The 5722-nt window shown below is 37.5% G+C and overlaps 1 long non-coding RNA gene across 2 annotated transcripts; it reads right to left on the minus strand.

Moving 5' to 3' along the window:
- Positions 1–203: 203 nt before the first annotated feature.
- LOC123124877 (uncharacterized) lies at positions 204–4891 on the minus strand. 2 transcript variants are annotated; one of them, XR_006461240.1, is made up of 3 exons: positions 4629–4891; positions 3964–4119; positions 204–3873 (listed from the first exon to the last, which is right to left on the minus strand). It is a non-coding gene; the product is annotated as an uncharacterized lncRNA (long non-coding RNA). The 2 variants fall into 2 exon arrangements; XR_006461241.1 differs by having other exon boundaries at positions 3964–4123.
- Positions 4892–5722: the final 831 nt, after the last annotated feature.

Below are 5722 nucleotides of genomic sequence, written 5' to 3' on the forward strand. Positions count from 1 at the left end.
GATGAACGAAGACGAAAGAGGGGATGCCATCCGGGGCATCCCCAAGCTTAGGCTCTTGGTTGTCCTTGAATATTACCTTGGGGTGCCTTGGGCATCCCCAAGCTTAGGCTCTTGCCACTCCTTATTCCATAGTCCATCGAATCTTTACCCAAAACTTGAAAACTTCACAACACAAAACTCAACAGAAAACTCGTAAGCTCCGTTAGTATAAGAAACTAAATCACCACTTAGGTACTATTGTGAACTCATTCTAAATTAATATTGGTGTAACTAGCATAGTGGCCCGCTCATTCGCACGGGCTAGTATGTAATAAAATTTTGTTAAATTATGTTAATATTTGGTAGTTTTGTCAGCTGGTCGTGTAGTGGTGTTTTTCAGGTTTAGCGGGAATCCCCTTTGAAATTTCTTTGGTTGTCTAGAAGGCATGTTTATGTCGAATTGTTCAGAAACAATCATATTTATGGTGTGGGTCCCGCTTGCCATGGAAAATGGCATCATTGGTATATGGTGGATGATGTATTATATGATCACACGGATATGCTCAGAATAATTCGGAGCATGAAAAAAAATTAGTATGAACACAAATATATGCACTATATATTTGTAGGGAGTGACACCATTCACAATGATACTTGATTAGTAGGAAATATGTGTGCGGGTAAGAATTTAACATAGTCATATTGCCAAATTTTATCATGAGAACACTATTATTTGTTTTGTTGATACAAATTTTGGACTCAACTGTCGGAACATTTTATAATATGAGCACTTTGCAAATATAGTTTTGTTTTAGATATGTTAGTTGTTCTCATTGATATCTAAATATAAAACATATGTTATGCATGAATCACCTACCTAATTTCTCGAGAAAATTTGTATATACATTTTGCATTTTCCAAAAATCCACCTGACGTTTCCCAGTTACTCAAATTTTAATAAGGTGCATATTTTCCATTTCCTTAAGTTTGACCGTCAAAAAATTTCTTTTCACGTTTAATATATCAGTTTCTTTAGCCAATGTTTAACATGTCAGTGTGTTTTGTGGGGGTGAACCAACATATGGTTGGATGGTTAGAGGGACAGTCGCATCCCCAGCCCACCAGGGTTCAAGTTCTGGTGCTCGTTCCTGGATTTATTTCAGGATTTTCGGTGATGCGCTTTGACTGGGAGGAGACGTTCCCTTCGATGACGAGGGGCCTATGGTGACTTCGTAAATGTCAAGATGATATGCCCGTAATTTAGTATGTATGCACATATATTGCATAGTTTATTCATCTCCCATTTAGTTTCAAAATATGCAACAAATCGAAGGTCTGTAATTGTAATTGAGAATAAAGTATTTAAAACATATTACTTTGTGCATGGCAGTCTTGTTGTTTAATTCCAACTAATGAAACTATAACTATTCTACAATTTAGCAAGTTGATCAATAGTAAACAATGTAGAATAGGTACATAAATCGGATTCTACCACTTCTTTCATGGGCCCTCGATTTTTAAATTAATTATTTTTGTTGGTATCTGGAATAAATACATGTTTGTTTTGCAATTTCTGAAAATAGGATCAACCTACTGGTTATAAACAATTAACTTCAACTTCAAAATATTTTTAATTTACAAACGATCTATTTGCACGAGCTCATCGTCTTACGATGCTCATGGGGTGTGAAAAATAGTTATGTACAACATCTAGCATTTTAATCAGATGTCTCCTTGTTAAATTTCTTGCAGACTCAATGTCCTCTTAATAAGGACCTTGTATAATGCAATATTAGAGATAGCTAAGATCTCCATGCTTGAACACGTACAATTTAGTTTTCCAAATTTCCTATTGTGTGATGTAATTATGTTGAGATGGCGCTGGAAACCTAGTTGCTGAAATTCTATTGGACATTGGTTTATTTAAGAATCATGAAGTGAGAGGGGAAAACATAAAAATGTTCATACACCATTTCAATAGATGTCTATTCTGTAGAATCAGACCTTGTAAAAGATGAATGCAGATTCTATGAACTATATTCATATATTGTTTTGAGCTAGCTCATGCAGTATACAACAGATATAAATTTACCAAGTGCAATCAATTATGGTGAAGTGATGATACCATGTGTGCAAGTAAAGCTTCATGTAAACCTTGAAGATCAGAACATGTACATCATACACAGTTAAACCTATCTTAAGAAATATCAATTGCACATATATAACTTGTACGCAATAATAGTTTGTTGTTATTCTAAGCAATAAGAGCATGCTCAATACGATTTCGATGCAAAGTTTAGAAGGGGAAACGGAAATAAAGTAAGACAGGTCAATATTTAGTCTGAATACATGATAAACAGATAGATGAAATCATTATTTTTTGCCATTCTAGGGTAAAATGTGACCGACATCTACCATGTAACAATATAATATATTTGATTTTGACATCTGCAATGGAGGGCGGGAAATATCTACACACTTCTGACGTTACAGTTTACAGGAAACTACAGTATAAATACTTTGTGAAAGTTTACTCGAGTTAACCTAATTAATATTCTAGAGTCCATACTAATATTAACCTCAAAACATCATGTCAGCAGAGAAATATCAATTGGTTCAGCCAGTATATTTAGTATGATAAAAGGAATCTACTGGGAAGACATGTGCATACTATACACATATGCAAATAGATATTTTGAAAAATTAGCCAAGATTCATACTGTTTCTTCAAGGATGGAACACATAGTCGCTGGCAAATGCCAAATAGACTACCAATGTTTGTAAGAGAAATCAAGTAATATTGTCTACACAAATATTTCTTACTGTGAATTTCAAATTAACCAATTGGTTCTTTGGAATTTTGACTACGCCGAGCCAGCTGTTTCTTCATCTTCGCGTGCAGCTTTGGTTGAATTTTCTCAGCGCACTATTTTGTTGAGAATTTTTTTTCAGTGATCTACAGAATTGAAACTTTGTAGCATGCGGCATATGTTTCTTACATATCACTATACATAGGGATCCATGATAGATACACACCTCGATCCTGTTTTTGCAGTGTGGATGCTGATAAGAGGTCTTATGTTGTATTATGCACAAATAGATGGACCAGTAAAAAATAAACCTGTCACGTAGCAGCACCTAGCTCCATGACCAAGCATTGGGAACAACCGTAGATTGGGTTTTAATATTCTTGATTTGCTCCTGATTGGGTTCTCAAAATATCACTATACATTGGGAACGACCGTATGTTGGTGCCCCTGATTTGCTCCTGAATGTCAAGAACCTGAAGGAAAGGTTTCGTAGGGGGTTTTAATATTCTTGATCTTTCTGCCCAAGTGTACCTTCATTTTTCTTTCTTAAATAACAGGGCACGGCAGAGAGCAAATCAGGCAGGTACTTCGCCATAGACAGCACATTGATCCAAGAATATTGGCATAGCAGAACGTTCTCTCTGCTACCAATCAAAACATATGCCACTCTCTCAGTCTCTCTGTTACCAATTGACGCATAAGTTGCGGCATAGAAATTTTGTATTCCTCGTTGACATTGAAAAGATATATCCTTCCACGGAAATATTAATAAAGATTAGATTGTCCTGAGCCTTCTAAGTTCATTAGCCAATATACGGTGTCATGTTTCACCAAGCACAGGCCTCCATTGTGGGCATCCGTTCACTTCCATAGCAACCTTCTAAGCACACGAACATTGAGGCAAGTCATGCCATCATGTACCTAGTTCCTCCCCTGCTGTATGGATGCGGAGATGAGGTAAGTTTGAAACCTGAATTCCCTGATGTGCATGCCGTAGATGCCCGATGTACCTGGGGAGAATCAAGGGCAATACGTAACCTTTGATGGCGGCAGCTGTTCCCATCCATAGCTAGCTTCTGGCCTTCTACACACATGGACAGCAAGGCAAGTCACGTCATTACGTATACACCCAGATCCTCCCTGTATGGATGCATGCATGAGGTGAGTTTGAAACCTGAGCTCCCTGATATGCGCGCTGTAGAGGCCCGATCGACCGGCTGTAGGCAGTGGCGGCATGCGCGTGGAGAAGCAATGAGAGTACGTGACCTTTGTTTTGCTGTTTTCAGGAGGACCTAGGGGAGTACGTGATCTGGTTTTTTCTGCTTCGTTTCTGGCTTGGAGTTCATCAATCGAGGATATGGCTCAGTAAAACCAATCTAGGGTATTTGATAATATATAATGAAAAATTGAAAACCAATGAAAACACTAATAGATAGAGTTCTAATTTTCTTGTCCTATCTATTAAGAGTTTTAGAACCATTCATCAGGAGAGTTGGAAATCCATGTTTTGATGCTAGTTTCTTTAGAATTAGGCAATATAAAAGTCTAGAAACTGTATTGTGTATTGTATAGAAATTGCTAAAGTAGTCAAATTGACATACCTATCCCATGTTGATACCTAGCTATGGGTTGTGCCCTGTGCGCACGGGGAAAAATTGATAGATCGGGAGAGGGACAATTGATAGATCGGGAGTGGTCTGGTCTCAATTGACTAATTAATCGGCAATAATTTAATCTACACAAGTCTGTGTACTCATCATGCACCGGCGCTGCAGCTAGGATACGCATGCAGAAGTACCTAATTCATATGCAGAAAACTAATTAATCAATAATACTTACTTTTTCTGGAAGTGGCTATGATCCAATGACCTCCAAGATTGTTCTGTTGTAAGTCGTCCCGGTACGCCGACTCCTTCTCATCGCTCTTCAGATCTTAAAATTCAGGGATGTCTCACGTCCAGGTGATTGAGCTGCCGTGGATCTGAGAAGCGAACGCGGTGGCCGCAGTTTTTTAGGCGTTTCGCTTTCAGATGAGAAGTCTAGGGCTTTTTTTTTTCCTTTTCTTGATGGGAGGGCGTGAGCGTTCTGTTTCTCCTCCCAGGTAAGATAAGTGCGCTTAGGTGGAGCTGTTTTTTTTTTTGACCTGGCCAAGATAACTTATTAAGGGCACTGGTGGGCAATAATTTTGATCTTTTAATCCATTGGCTGTGCTTGCCTAATGGGTTTAAATTGATGGCTAGATGTTTCTAATTATTATGAGATTTCTAGGCTAATTCTCTTTTTTCTGGTTACCCCATAAAGCACTTTTTATATATAAATAGATATCTACTGTATTCCAACTTCTTTATGGTTCATACCCTCCGATACTACTAATAGATTCATCAAAATAAGCAAACAACACAATGAAAACAGAATCTGTCAAAAACAGAACAGTCTGTAGTAATCTGTATAATTCGAATAAATTGGTGGACGTGAGGAATTTGTCTATTAATTATCTGCAAAAATAATCAACCTAAAAGCACTCTCCAGTAAAACATAGCAGTTAATCTCGTGAGCGCAAAAGTTTCTGTTTTTTACAGCAAGATCGCAAATTCACCCAAGTCTTCCCAAAGGTTCTACTTGGCACAAACACTAATTAAAACATAAAACCACATCTAACCAGAGGCTAGATGAATTATTTATTACTAAACTGGAGCAAAATCAAAGGACAAAAGTATAATGGGGTTGCCTCCCAACAAGCGATAATGTTTAACGCCCCTAGCTAGGCATGATGATTTCAATGATGCTCACATAAAAGATAAGAATTGAAACATAAAGAGAGCATCATGAAGAATATGACTAGCACATTTAAGTCTAACCCACTTCCTATTCATAGGGATTAATTTTGTGATCAAACAACTTATGGGAACAATAATCAACTAGCATGGGAAGGC

This window comes from Triticum aestivum, chromosome 5D (genome assembly GCF_018294505.1).
Source record: "Triticum aestivum cultivar Chinese Spring chromosome 5D, IWGSC CS RefSeq v2.1, whole genome shotgun sequence".
NCBI lineage: Eukaryota > Viridiplantae > Streptophyta > Magnoliopsida > Poales > Poaceae > Triticum > Triticum aestivum.